The sequence below is a fragment of the Pteropus vampyrus genome, unplaced genomic scaffold (genome assembly GCF_000151845.1).
Source record: "Pteropus vampyrus isolate Shadow unplaced genomic scaffold, Pvam_2.0 Scaffold75, whole genome shotgun sequence".
In the NCBI taxonomy this organism is placed as follows: domain Eukaryota; kingdom Metazoa; phylum Chordata; class Mammalia; order Chiroptera; family Pteropodidae; genus Pteropus; species Pteropus vampyrus.
In genome coordinates this window covers 2,215,533-2,229,949 of record NW_011888856.1, presented here as the reverse complement: position 1 = coordinate 2,229,949, position 14,417 = coordinate 2,215,533, and the positions used below count along the sequence as shown (strand labels likewise).

At 40.8% G+C, this 14,417-nt stretch overlaps 1 protein-coding gene across 4 annotated transcripts in view; it reads right to left on the bottom strand.

Moving 5' to 3' along the window:
* The window catches only part of BMPER (BMP binding endothelial regulator), a 250,531-nt gene that overhangs the window by 138,327 nt on the left and 97,787 nt on the right, over positions 1 to 14,417 (bottom strand). The gene's annotated exons all lie outside the window — the stretch shown is intronic.

The following is a 14,417-nucleotide window of genomic DNA, read 5'->3' as shown; positions in this document are numbered from 1 at the left end:
TTCAGAATGGAAGAGAGAGTCAAGAATCTCAGTCTACACCCTGGCTGTACGGCTGCTGAACTGAACAAGTCACTTATGCTAGTCCCTATGCTCATATCTAGCTGTTTCCTTACACCTTTTAGAGGGTGACACTCACGTCCTCTAGTGTCTCGTCTTATGTGCTCACTCTTCACATGGCAAAATCACAGGTGCCGATGGGCAGCCTCGGGAGCAACTTTTTGGATGTTAGTGAAGCAGGAAAACCGCCCTGTTTGCCGACAGGCCTCTTCGGGGGCACTACGTCAGCCCTGTGGGTAAGCAGCAGCCCCAAGGTGAAGTTCCCACCAAGCTGTATGACTTGGCCATCACTCTCTGGCCCACATCAATGAGTCCTGTAGGGACTTCAATGTCCTGTGAGGGCCAGAGAGATGACGCCCCAAGAGTTTGACTGCATTCAACATATTCAAAGATACTGGCAGAAAATTGTAGGGGAAAAAAAAAATGCCTGTACTGGCCTCAACAGGGGGTTTGCATGTCACAACAGTGAGACCTTTGTCCCTCGACAGCTCGGCTTGAGGCCAGCTCTCAGCAGCTTCATAAAGAGCAGGCCCAGCCTGGCTGTGGAGACTAGTAGTGCACACAGAGGCAAAGCCGAAGGTCGTAATTTTGGTGAAATAAATATTAGATTCGTAGATAAATAGGTGGTGTACATGTGTTTATTGTTTCACTAATATTTAAAGAGGTTTCAGTATCGTGTTTGCTTAAGCCTCATTTTAAAGGCAGAATTCAACTCTTTGAGTCCTTATTCTTAGTTCTTTCTTGTCACTTAGCTGAATGGCAGGTTTTCGTGCTTGTTGTCTTAATGTTTTTGCTTTGAAAAAAGAAAATTTAGAAATGCATCCTCTTCCTCAAACCCAGCGTTCTACACAGGCAGACACACGAATCACTGATAAGCCTGGGATACTGTTTCAAGCAAATTCCAATTGGTTCTGGGTTTCCACAATCACCGTACTCTTTTCTCCATCTATTTTAGAAACAGGAAGATAAGACCGTCCTGGGGGGCCAAGTTCAGATGAGATCTCCGAACCGATGCCCTGGGAGCAGAGGGAGGAGGAAAGCCCTGGAAATCCGAACAGACTCGCCAGCCTGGTCTGTTTGGTGTCTGCGAGCAGGTGCTGAGGGGCGGCTGGAACACAAGTGATCCATCTGCCCAGAGGAAGGGGAGCAGAGAGGTAGGGCTTGCTGCTAAGGGGGCTGAGAGCCTGGCCCTGCCATGCCAGCGAGCGTGGGTGCTCCCTCTCTGAAAAGATCGATAAATAAACAAATAAATTCGCTAGAGGACACCTTTTGAATAGTTCCCATTCCCAGAGACCACCCCCGTAAAACGTTTCTCAATGGCCATCCTAAAGAAAGAGCTAAAGAAAACAGGCCCTTTTCCTTCTTTTACCATTTTTATCAAAGTTCAACCTTTCATCATCGTGTAAGTCGTCAACGCTGTTACAAGGCTACTTCTGACACATCAAACGCTGTATCTACAGCTTGGCCCATTTCCAGGGAGATGAAAAGAACAATCATTCATAACTCGCACCTTCTAGGAGTTACGAGCCAGTCCTGAAAGGAAGAAAATAACACCATCGTGTGGGAGAAAGGGCATTTTTCGTGTTCCGCAGGCCGTCTACACCACCCGAGGCTGCGCGGGCTCTAAGTGGGAAGCCACAGGAAGGCCTCTGATGGCGGCAAGGGTCTCTGGACGTACCGACTCACAGAGACAGGGGCACAAGCATCGCGGACGACCGTTTCTCTAAAACCTGTCTGCTGACCCTTACGTTCTGACTACCAGAAATAGTGTAAGTATACCACATGCTTTAGATAGTTCTTTATTTTGTTTCCATAATGTCACATTTGGATTTGTCATTTGCCCTGAACTAGGCTGGGAGTTAGTTCACTGAGGGCAGAAGCCGTATTACTATTTCTTCTGTCTTCCACGAGTGCCTCTGTCTTCCTAGCTCTACTGCAGGACCAAGGAAACATCACGAGTATTTGGTTTTCAGTTAAACACCTACTCGTTGATGTGTCAGTGAAAACTTAAAATAACTTAAAAATGTGCATGCTCCAGTGAGGTTTCCTGAGGTACAAAAATATCTGTGGTCTTCAAATGAATTAGTCATCATTGAGATATATAGCTCGATCCCCTCACTGTATTGACAAAATTATACTTAGAAGTTTTTGAGATTTTTCCTAGTGTGCCTGAACACATTCCTGAAAAATAAGATTGCATGTAAAGTTGTTTTTTAAATTTCTGAATAGCAGTTGACTAGTCATAGCATCTTGGCTTTTGTTTCCCTAGTCAACAAATATTTGAGTTTCTATATGTTAGACAATGTGGTCTTTACATGAAAATTTGCAAAAATCTCCATTCGGTACAAATTGCTATGTGCAGTTCTTTATTTTGCATCGGGTACCAATTTCCAAAAATTCTAAAAAATTCTAAAATATTGTAAGTAAAGTGTCATAGATCCTATAAACACTCTGGCCTCCATCATGGGACACTGTCCAGGTTGACTAGAGGTTTCTGGCACTTTTCATTCAAATCGGTGATACCACTGAGTATTGGTCTTGTCAACCAATTCTAAGTTTATGTTCTGAGATAATCGGGCTGCAACGCAATCTTGGCAAGCTCCTGGGATGATTGTGATCTAGGCCAAATATGATCAAAGAAAAAACAGTGTACAGGCTGTTGGAAACAGCTGTGCTGAGGGGGGGTCTCAGTTTGAGCCAAAGCTAGCATTCTGACATGTCTGGGCAAGTCCAGTGAAAGGGAGAGGTTCACCCGTTTGGCTCCTCATGAGAAACAACATATCAGTCCTGGGGGAAGAGGAGATGCAGCCCAACAGACTCACCAGTTACTGAGCCTAGCTACAGAAGGAAGGCATTATCCGACTATAACTTGGCATCTGTCACTCAAGTCATCCCATGTCCAGCACCACAGATGCCCATGTTGCTCCAAGGGGAGAAAGATCCTAATGGCAAAGCCTAAAAGCAGTAAAACCTCTGTGAAATGTTCAAGTACAGACCCCACTAATTGGGGATTCTTATAAGGGAGTAAAACATACAACAAAGGAAAGCGATATTGTTCCTTCCTGCTTTCCCTCCATGCTGCCTTGTCATCGGAAGCCTCCAGGCTCTTAGCAGCAATGTACAATCAAAGAGGGCAGAAGTAGTAGCCATGCCAGGCTGAGAACCAAAGTGCCTGGAAAAAATGGTGGCAGCGCCAAACGGAATAAACATCACAGACCGACACGGCAGAAGAAGAAGTCTTATCCGGCCCAGGAAAGTAATATTCCCTCTATCACTGACTTGCAGGAAAACTAGCCTTCACTGTCCAGCACTGGGTAGTACAAAACAGCACCAGAGACAAGGCTTGGTTGTATTCTCTGGCAAATGTATTCCTATACTGGCCAGGCAGAAAGAGAAAGTGCATGGTGTCCTATAGAAACGGTGTGTTATATTAAATTGAGCTTCTCTGGGATTACTATCAGGTGAGGTTCAGGAGCTTTGTCTTGTCATCATGGCCATAACACACTGTGGAGAGGCCAAAAGGGAGCAGGTGCCTCGGTGAGGTAGTAGCTGGGTGGAAAGCACGCCTGGACATGTCCAGGTCTCAGTGGACTACAGCTTCGTAACTGTGACATCATGCTTAGCAACCCCAGAGAGTTTTTCAAAACATGGAGAACCACAAGACTAAACAGGTTAAATCCTTAACCTTACTGAAAGGATCGGAAAAACATTCTACCTGAGCAACACAATTAGCACTTATTTCAGAAAATGATATAGAAAGGACAGTAGTTGGGGCTGTTTTTTTGTTTTTGTTTTTGTTTTTGTTTTTTAGGCCATAACTAAGATAGAAGTTCAAGAGCTTGCCAGAACTACTCTAAGTGCTTCAGTAAAAACCAAGGACAGTCCTCATGTTCCTGTGAAGCTAATGGAAGAAGAGGAAAGGCCACTTTTGATTGGAAATCAGGGGCGAGCCAATCCACTCAGAATAGCTGTCAGGACTTTAGTGGTCAGTGGACTAGAGACAGCCACTCAGAACATGCCCAGAACCCTGGGCTCTCTTTAAAGACCACGATTGAAGGGGAGTATCTGGGGGGCAAATGTCCAGGAGTCAAGGAGGCAGCGGTTCAAAATCACCCACCATTTTATTATATCAGGCCAACTGGAGGATGATGGCAATGTCTTCGAAATGGGTAGATTAAGTGAAAGTTTAGAAACTAAAGGTGGAATATCCAGCCTTTTTGACCAGGAAATCCAGAAAATCACTTTTTAAATTGATCTGTGTTATTTATAAAGAGCCTCATCAACCGGTACTACAGTTTGGGTGCCAAGTTCAGAGAACCAATAGAAACAAGTAACTCAAAGTATATGACTGACCCATGATCGGAACATTGCTAGTTCTGAATAGTTGAGTGTATTTGTAATCTCAAGAATGTCTGGAATATTCACAAGTGTGTAGATTATGGATATTACCCTTGCAGTGAAGTATTTCTCTTAATATTTAGATACGACATAAAATATTCATTTGTTCTAAGAAGCTATCTGATAACGTCCATTCAGAGGTTCTGTGGATGAGACTCCAAGTCAAAATGTCTCCATCTCTCCTCAAAAAAAAAATTGCCAAGGTGGGAAATACATTTGTGTTATAGACTTTACTTAAAGTACACCGTGTGGACATTCATGTGCAATGACCATTTGTGTTTTTTTGTTCTAGGAAGGTGTTTGCAGGGGTCTACAAAGAGTGTGATCCACTGGGCCTTTTCCCTGGTGTGGCCTTAGAGAGTGTTTGGACTCAAGTCTTGTTCCCTCTTTTGCAAATTCTCCCAAGCAGACTAACTTTGAAATCACAAGTGGCCCATTCTCTTAGATCAATTCTGCCTGGAAAAATGGTTGCTCTCTTTACAATAGTAATAAAACATGTCAGGATGGGGAAGTTTGAGCAACCACGAGGGGATAAGGATTTAAAATCCATCATTCTCAGAAGGCCTAATGGGTTTTACTTTAAAAAGTAGAAGCGTTCTTAAAATTTGGAAATGAAAGGAACAGTACTCATAGCACCAAAATTGTTCATAGCAAAAATTTTGCAGGATTCTATTCTCAAACACTCTCATTTCCAAAGGGGACAGAGGACTGAAGAAGGAGAGACACAGTTACACATATACTAAACGCTATGGGCAGAAAGCTGTACATTTTTATAAAGAGGCCATTTCCTTCACCTAATCCTCAGATGTGAGGTCTTTGCACCAAAATCTTCTTAAAACTCCAGATCTGATCTATCACTAAAGCAGTAGAAATAGCACATCCATGAATGTGGAAATGATACCAAACTCCAGATAATGGGTGATGAAGCAAAAACATGAGGGACCAGAATTCCTTTTTTAAATGGTTATGAACTAGTCTGTGACAACATATGGAGATGCTGTGCCTTGCAGCTCTATACAAACCAGGGAAGCTTCCAGATTTTAAATCAAGAAGAAAAACTGGAAACGCCCATGGCTCAAAGGAACCAAGCCCTGGGGGTCAGAGCTCCTTCTGACCCTAGTTTTAGCACTCACTACTTGGCACCAAAGTACTTAACATCTCTAAGCTTCAATTCCTTCACGTACAAATTAGGGAAAACAACAGTACTTAGTCTCACAGAGTCTGTATAAAAGATAAGATGATGGAGGCAAAGCTTTTAACCCAGTGCCTGGTGCATAGTAAGTGCTCATTAAATGGTAGCTCTTACAAATATTTAGGGTCAAATTAATTTTAAATCCCCACCAGCTCCATAAATTAATAAATGAGCGACCTTGGGTAATTTACTTCATCTAAGTCTTGGTTATTGTACTACTAAACGATGCCATTTTCCTCACGAAGCTACTGTGAAAATTTTATGAGTGAATGTGCTTAAAGTACCCAGCTACAGTACTGGACCTGTAAAGGTTACCGATAAAACTGAACCTTCAGCATCCCTGCCCCGCCCTGCTCGCTTCAGGATTAGCCATTTAAAGTATGTTTCATTGGCCATGAGAAGGACAGGGCTGTGGCGATGTTCCCCCTGAATTAGCTGGAGAACGTTTGTGTTTTCCTTGGCGCCGGGAACACATGGAGTAGTCTTTGGAGTGTACAGTAGTGTATACATCACTCACGCATTTGCATAAAATTTCAAAGCACTTTCTTGATGTATGCAGTATGACAGCCGCGGTAACAATATATTTATGTAAGTTCTACGCAGATTTTATAAAATAAACTTGCACATGTTTGTTTTCCTTAGGAGGGGTGTGTTTTGGGGTTGGTGGAAATAAGCGTTTCATCTTGCTATAGAAAGTAACGCATGCTGGCATGCTCCCTCTTGCTCCGTTGCCACAAATAGGCTGCTGTGTCCTATGACCGCGTGAGGCCACCCCACAGATATAGTAGGTCACTGTACAACCATTTTTTAAGAATGTTTTTCAATAAAAAACAGCATTGATGGGCACCATAACCACAACCCACCTGAAGTCTAGAGGAAAGGATGAATTAGAAGGCTGTGACTTTTAGCACACAGACTCCCTCAGGCAAATTGTCATAGCCCCAGCTGGCTGTCCATCTTTCCATATGTAGGAGTTAGCCAAGTATGAAAGACAATGACAAGCTCTTAGCAATATATGCCAGCGTTTACCCGTCTTCTTTCAGAGGCACTAGAAAAATTGTCTGCATTGGCCAAATCTTTCCATCAAAATTATCAAGGTAATTTACATTCGATTATCTCTTATAGCATTTCCTAAGCTAGTACTTTGTGGAATTTTGTTTTCTAAGAGGTTGGTAGGGGTTCCATGACACAGGACTCCTACAAAGAAATAAGTAAATTTGTTTTAAACAAAGTTAATAGGTTTCTTTATCGTAGGACTTTTCTTGTCCATTAGAGCATATGGGTATTCAATGGAGAGAGAATAGGACATGGTGTTTCTCAAACTTATTTGACCATAGAACCCTCCTGTCACGGCACATTAACGTATGCCGGTACAATATAATGAGGAAGAGAATTTGGAAAACACTAGTTAACTTCAATTTACTACTTCTGTACGGCTGTCCTAAGTATCTACGACTATAGGGTCCTTTGTCCCTGGCACAAATTTCTTGGTGACAATTTTTGGTTAAACAAGTCCTTGTATTGAATAATCAATGTTCCTTAATTGAATAATCAATTCTATTCCCCAAACCTCCCTCTTCGTAATGTTATATTAAATAATATGCTCTTTAAATTCAATTTAAAATTATATTTTTATACATTTCAAAAACCACTTGTTTGTTTGTTTGTTTGTTTGAAGGACACTGTCAATACAAGCTATCTAAGGACTCCCATTATTTCTGGGTTTTTTTTTATTATTATCTTGATTTTTCTGAACTTTTACATATTTACTATAGAAAAAAGAATTCTAAGCTCTTTTCCAACTCTGGAATATTTCTAAATACCATAGGATAAACTATGACCTCTACCTCTCAATGTCTCTGAAAACATAGTTGGCCGACTATGTGGGATGTGTGGTTCTCATATCTTTAAAAGGGGTGTTAATAAGATATGCTGAAGACTATTTTAGTCATGTCGTTTCCTCGTCTTTTTTGCCTAGAAAACTTGCCCCTCAATCTCTACCTCTGGGTGGCCTTTAAAAAGTGATACATCATCAACAAATAGAAGTCCTATAGAGGCCTCAGAAGGTGGGAATGGCAGAAACAAAGATCCAAGGAAAAGGTTCATTTACCACTGTGGCTTCCTTTGGGTGGGACCTCAAGGGACCACAAGTGAGGCAGTGACAGTCTTGGGCTAGGTTAGGTCAAGGAACTGCATAAACAGAGTAAAACTAGGAAAGAACACCAGGCTAGGAGCAGCCGGAAGCATCAGCCAGAAGGATCAGCCGGAAGGATCAGCGCCCTTCCCAGTGGCCAGCGTTGTAAGGAAGCAGGGGACAAAATAGCATGAATTTCACACTCATCTCAGGCCCTTTATTTCTCTAATATTAACATTCAAATATTAATATGTTTTTTAAATTCTTTCAAAAAGTGTGAGAGGTTTAAAGCAGCTTCCCCATTAATCTGTTTTCATTTTTACTCATGACCTTCAAATCTGTCTCCACGTGCGCATATAATTTTATATCTACAGTCAAGGATCGTGTCTTCCGTTCACCAGTTTATCCCCAGTGCCTACCACAATGTCTTTTTCCAATAAAAAATTACAGCTTTTATAGACAGACTACAATACCATTGGGTAATCTACCTTCCCTGCTTGAAATCCTAGCAAGCAGTTCTCCTGATTTTCCAGAATGAACATTTTATTGCCTATTTAATATTCCATTATGTTGATGATATGCTTTATGATGCACTCATCCATATGCCTCCAAATTCCAACTCTGTCTTTAGACAAGAGAGGTTTTACACAGAATCATTCAGGCTAATCACCATATCCCCAGCTCGCTGTCCACGTTTCCATATAAAAGAGTTAGCCAGACGTGAAAGGCAATGACCGCTTGTCCATAACTTTCCCTCCGTCCCTCATTCCTCAATCGCCCTTCAGGTGGGTGCAGCCCGCAGTTGGAGCCTCCTCCCAGGTGGACAATATGCGTATCTAGGAGCCTTTGGACTGGGGGTCAGTAAAGCTATGTCATGGACATTTATGGATAAAGACAGGAACCAATGGACAATGGAAATGCTAAGGAAACTGGAGGGCAAAACATGAAAAACGATTAGCTTCATATTTAAATGAGGTATGGATTCCTAATCTGGGATATATGTGGATAACAGTTTGAGCCAGTGGTTTTCAAACGTTTTGGTCTCGGGGTCCCTGTACACTCTTAAAAATTATCAAACCCACCAAAGAGGTTTTGTTTATATGAGTTACATCTGTCTATCAACATTTATCATATTAGGACGTAAAACTGAGAAATTTTAAAAATGTGTTTAAAATTTTAAAATTTTAAAATAACAGAAATCAATCATATTAACATAAGTAGCACATTTTTTATGGCTCATAACTATATTTTCTAAAACAAACAAACAAAAAATTAGTGAGAATAGTGGCATTATTCTACCTTTTTTGCAAATCCCTTTAACGTCTGGCTTAATAAAAGACACGGAGTATTCCTATTGTTACTTTCTTTCAATTAATTGCAATGTGTGGTTTTTAGGGTGGTATATAAAGAAAATCCAGCCTCACACAGATAATGTAGTTTAAAAACAGGCAGATTATAAAGAGTCATTTCATATAATTATGGAACCTTTTCTTTGATACTATACCAGATACGACAATCTTGAAGGCTGGTTGTAATATGGAATTCAAAGTCATATCTTGCAGTTTAGGGGGACACTTTCCCCATGCATGGTCCTTATGACACCATGCATTGGCCATTTGTAAAATATTGACTTAGCCCGATCTTCCAAATATTGGTGTATTTCATTATCAAATATCAAAAAAATATATATTTACTAATATCATCTCTTACCTCTTCAGAAAAGTCTTTAATTATCAGAAACCTGTCGAGCTCACAATGGCAAATAAAAGTTTTCCAAGATTCTAATTTTCACATAAAAGCTCAAATTTTATCACTGGTGACCTAGACTGCCATTTATTTTCTTTAAAGTGACAATCTCACTTTTTTTTTTTTTTTTGAGAAGATGTCCACCGTATACCCAAGTCTACTCTGTCTGTTGGTATTCTTTCCAATAAAAATGAAATTTCATGAAAAAAGTGGTTGGTTCAGCTCACAACTCAAACAAACTCATAGGTATTTTTCCTTTAGATATCCACTCCCTTTCAATATTCAGCAGACTATTTTTTTTTCTATACTTGCCATATGAAAACATGTATTCAAGGGTAAGATTTAATGAAAACAATTTTTAGTATCATCAAGGACATTTTTAAGTATAAATGGCTTTTTTTTTTTTAACTGAGAATGCATGGTGGTGATCAATACATTAACCACTTTGATTATGCTAAGGCTCTAGCAATTTTACTCACTATCAGTGCAAATATGAACATAGCAAAAAAGGCAAATAATGTCTTAATATTATGATAGAAGTGGTTTGGAACTCAGGAATCCTTTGAAACAGTCGTGGGGACTTCCAGGGACCCATGGACTGCACTTTGGGGACTATTGACTCAAATACTTTGACTTTTACATTCTTGAGGTCTACCTCCATGAAGCAATTCTTATAACCATAAAAAACAAACCAAAGTATAGCAGCACATTTGGGTCACAGAAATGAACTCTATCGTCCCAGGAAAATACTGTCCATCATCACTTAAATTGGCAAGTTCACGCAGTGGACTGTAACAGCACATGGACTATGGGATGAAAAAGGGTAATCGACACCACCCACAGGGCCAGCCAGATATGAGACATCAAATCTTGAAAACACCAATTTTGTTCCAGTAAAACTGTCAAGAGTCCATATTAGTCATTTACACCCATATTTTCAGGTATTCAGTTGAAAAAAGACAGCCCTTTGTGTGGGTGAAAAATGAAGTATAAATCTGGGAGGCAAGACTGAGAAAGAGCAGATGCTCATGTCTCCAGAGTTTGTACCTCCTTCTCTAAAAACATATCTGTCATCAACTTCAACTTAAGAGAACCAACAAAGGACTTTTATAAATAAACACAGTGGCCATTTTCATTTTAGGGAATCTGAATTCTTGGTAATCAATCTGATGGCATGCAACGCCAGCTAACCCTTCTCCAGTATGCTTTAGGCAGGGTGTCCTCACAAGATGGTCATTATGTTGAGTAAACCAGGACCTACAATAACCAGACCTGGTGCTCTGAATGAAGGCAACAACATGACATTTTTAGCTACTTTCTGAGAATTTTCACCTAAAGGAAACTGAATAAGAAGTTTCCATATTCCCCTCATTTCAAAATCCAAGAAATCCTTGCATGAAGTTGACCCACAAAGAAGAAGTAATCCAATGAAGATCCTGTGATTTATAACAATGATAGTAATTAATTGAAATGGCTGATTGTGCAACAGAGTCATCCTTCAACTCTGCCTAGTCCTGTTCCCCCACCATGGCTTCAGATCTATCTATCTAGGGCCACGGCCCCATCGCAGTTCCCAGACCAATCAGGGAAAAAGAAAGTAAGGGGTCAACTAGTCTCAAGCCCTCTACCTTCACAACACCCCAGAGGAACTTGATACCGGATTCTCTTTTTTACTAGGCTGGGCCAGGAGGTCATATTCTAATGCTGAGCTCAAAGTAGGGGGTTTGGAATTGTTCCTGAAACTCCAAGAGTTCTTGAGCCTTTATCCTAACACCTCCTGGTCATAGGCATCCCCTGCCCTCTCAAACTCCCCTGAGCTGGACAAGTTTACTGATAAATCCTGTTTTAGCTTCCAAACAAACGTAAAAGCCTAATAAGTGGGTCAGAAATATCCTGGCAGCTCTGTCTCCATAGGTTTTCCTTCTAGGCACTGGCAGCACAGGAACACACTCTCGGAGTCCCTGCTCTACCCCAAATCTAGTTCACAAATACGCCTTAGTCTGTCATCCGCTCTCACCCGAATTGACTATTGCTTTCATGCTGGGCTTCTGTCTTGGCCCCCTACCATCTGGGACCTAGAATCACTTTTCTCTGCCCTTGAATCTCAGGCTAAGGAGCAGAAGCTTCCTCCTGGCAGTTGAATTTCCTGAATAGGATGTGACACTTGCCTCCCTGGATCTATGAGCACTGTGTACTCCTGACTCCTAGAAAGAGTCACTGCCCTACTGGGCTAGGTACCTCTAGCTCATCAGAGGCCCCAGACCCAACCATTTGCCCAAAACTGGGCTGCGAAGGTTTTACTACCCTGTGCCAACCCCTCTGCCTGGCTGCACCCCTCTGCCTGGCTGCACCCCTCTGCCTGGCTATACCCCTCTGCCTGGCTGCACCCCTCTGCCTGGCTACACCTTAACTTTTGAGCCTGTCCTCTGCTTCCCCTATCCCAGCCATCACATCTGGGAGCCACTGTGCCTCCTAGACAAACACATATCTACAAATAAAACAAGTCAAATTAGAACGTCATCTTGAACATTATAAATCACATAATTAAAAGGTCAGGTTAAAATTTATGCTTTCGTTGGCAAACTATTTTGGGGGGTACACGTCTGTTAGGTTGAGGGGGAGCAGACTGTTTTCGATGTTATTTATGAACAGTGATGACAAATTCTATATAAACAATTTGCACGGAGCCTACGGATTCTTTTTATCTAATCATTACAGCAGAACCACCAAGTCACAGCTAACAAATGGCCACGCTTTATTTCCTCCACAATTCTGGAACTCCTGTATCATTGACACCTGGAGACAAACCGAGAATCAACCCCTAGGCCATAGTTACTCTAAATATCTTCTTAGGATGCCTACATCAGAATTACCCAAGTCATTTGCTAAAAATGTATACTGCATAAAAAATGAGCCACCTTGAATCTACTGTATGAGAATCTGAGTGCGAGCTGGGATTTTTAATGAATGCTTTTACATTCAGGATTTGTATTATTAGTAATATTACTATTAGTGTGCCCCATATCAGGATAATAAGTCAGTAAAGAGAGGAACAGGCAACAAAGCTAAAATCATCCTTATAACCACTCTAGAAATTTTATAGGTAATGTTTTAAATTGATGAATCAAGAATGAGCAGTACATGCATATCACAGAGTAATATAGAGACAGACATCAGAGGAAAGAGCCAGAAATGTAGGAATTAGTCACTTATGGGGAAAAGAATAGAGGGTAGGAGTGAGGGGAGTGGCGTACTATTGGGTTTGTTATTAACTTTTAGCACTATTTGATTTTTTTCACCCACATATTAACTTAATTAAAAATAAAAATGCACCAAGAATAAAGAAAATAAAATATTCTATTATTCAGACTTTTAATTTATTTGGATTAGTGTTTCCATCCCATTTCCATTCATCTATAGTAGTAAAACGACACTTCTTGAAAATAAACAAAAAAACCACATAGGAATCGAGGACGACTGGTTTTTTGATTTTGGTTCACTTGGACAGAAAACAAAGTCTACCAACATACTGTTTTAGCCCTTAGCTTAGCTGTCTACTTCATTAAACGAACAAAGAAATTTCATAGAAACTATCCTCTTGACAAATGTGCAAAAACACTAGTAAATTACTACAAGCGATCAAAAATGGATTCTAAACATAACTTAAACCACTTCAAATTTCCTGTGTGCTAGCTACATAATTCCTACTAAAATGTAGCCGCATATGGCATAATTCCATATTCTCCAGAAAGTCCTGTAATTTTTCTTTACTCGATCTTACGTCGAATTTGTATAACAGGGGCTGGAGTTCTTATGTTTAGGACCTCAGGAGACTCGAAATTACTTAGACTTTGGCAAAGGATGTTGAAGGTCGGGAGGGATTGCTCAGGACAAAGACAGAAATATCAAGAGAACAGAAGAAACTTGAGGGCACAGCTAGCTGAGAGGAGGGCGGATTCTATGACTAATATTCCCAGCCACTGTCACAGTGGTGCCATTGTACCAGCAAAACAAACAAACAAACAAACAAAAAACAGGAAGGTACACAAGCCAATGACATCATATCTGTTTTCTACACTGAGTAAGCTAAGTTTTATTTCACTTTAGTTACATCATACTTCATTATTGCCCAGTCAGGGATTACAATGAGAAAACATTCAACTGTAGAGTCTGGGGTTCCAAAGATGCATGATGACTAGCCATAGATGACAAACTGTGACAGCTGTGGATATTGATACAAAAAGATAAATGATTTATTCATCACTAATTTCTTCTGTGTCACTGGGGAAATCTCAAGACCTACACCATGAAGGGGATTAACTGGATCCTTCCAAAGTGATGTCTCTTTCTTGAGAAGACCTTTCTTTTATGTAAAGTGTCACCCAAGTTCCTTCAGGTCACGCCTTTCCTCCGTGGCCCTCTCAAACAGTCTGAATTCATTTCACTGCTGGTTTCAAAGAGCATTCCAAGTTGGCTCAAATCCCCTCAGATCACATACCGACCTCTGTGACAAGAGATATGTTATCGTTTCCATTTAACTCCCGAGAGGGAGCCCAGAAGGGAGATAGCCATGTTGTCACCACAGACAGCATGAGATAACTACTGTATCTGAGACAGACTCTGGACCATCGCAGGGAAAAGGCGAGGGGTGTTTGAGCATTTTGCCAGCATGATAGCTCCTTTTCCGCCTCTCCTCTTGCCATTTTTTTTTTTCTGGCAAATGTTAAAGGGATTGGTCCACCCAGTCATAATCTTATTAAGTGAAGCCAAATCTAAATTACCCTTGCAGGCTATTTCTTCTTCCAGTCTGAGCAGTAGAACTCAGAAAGTTGGCTATAACAAAGGTTCATTATATGTCCTAGAGAGCTTTTAAAAAGATTTGAATTAAAT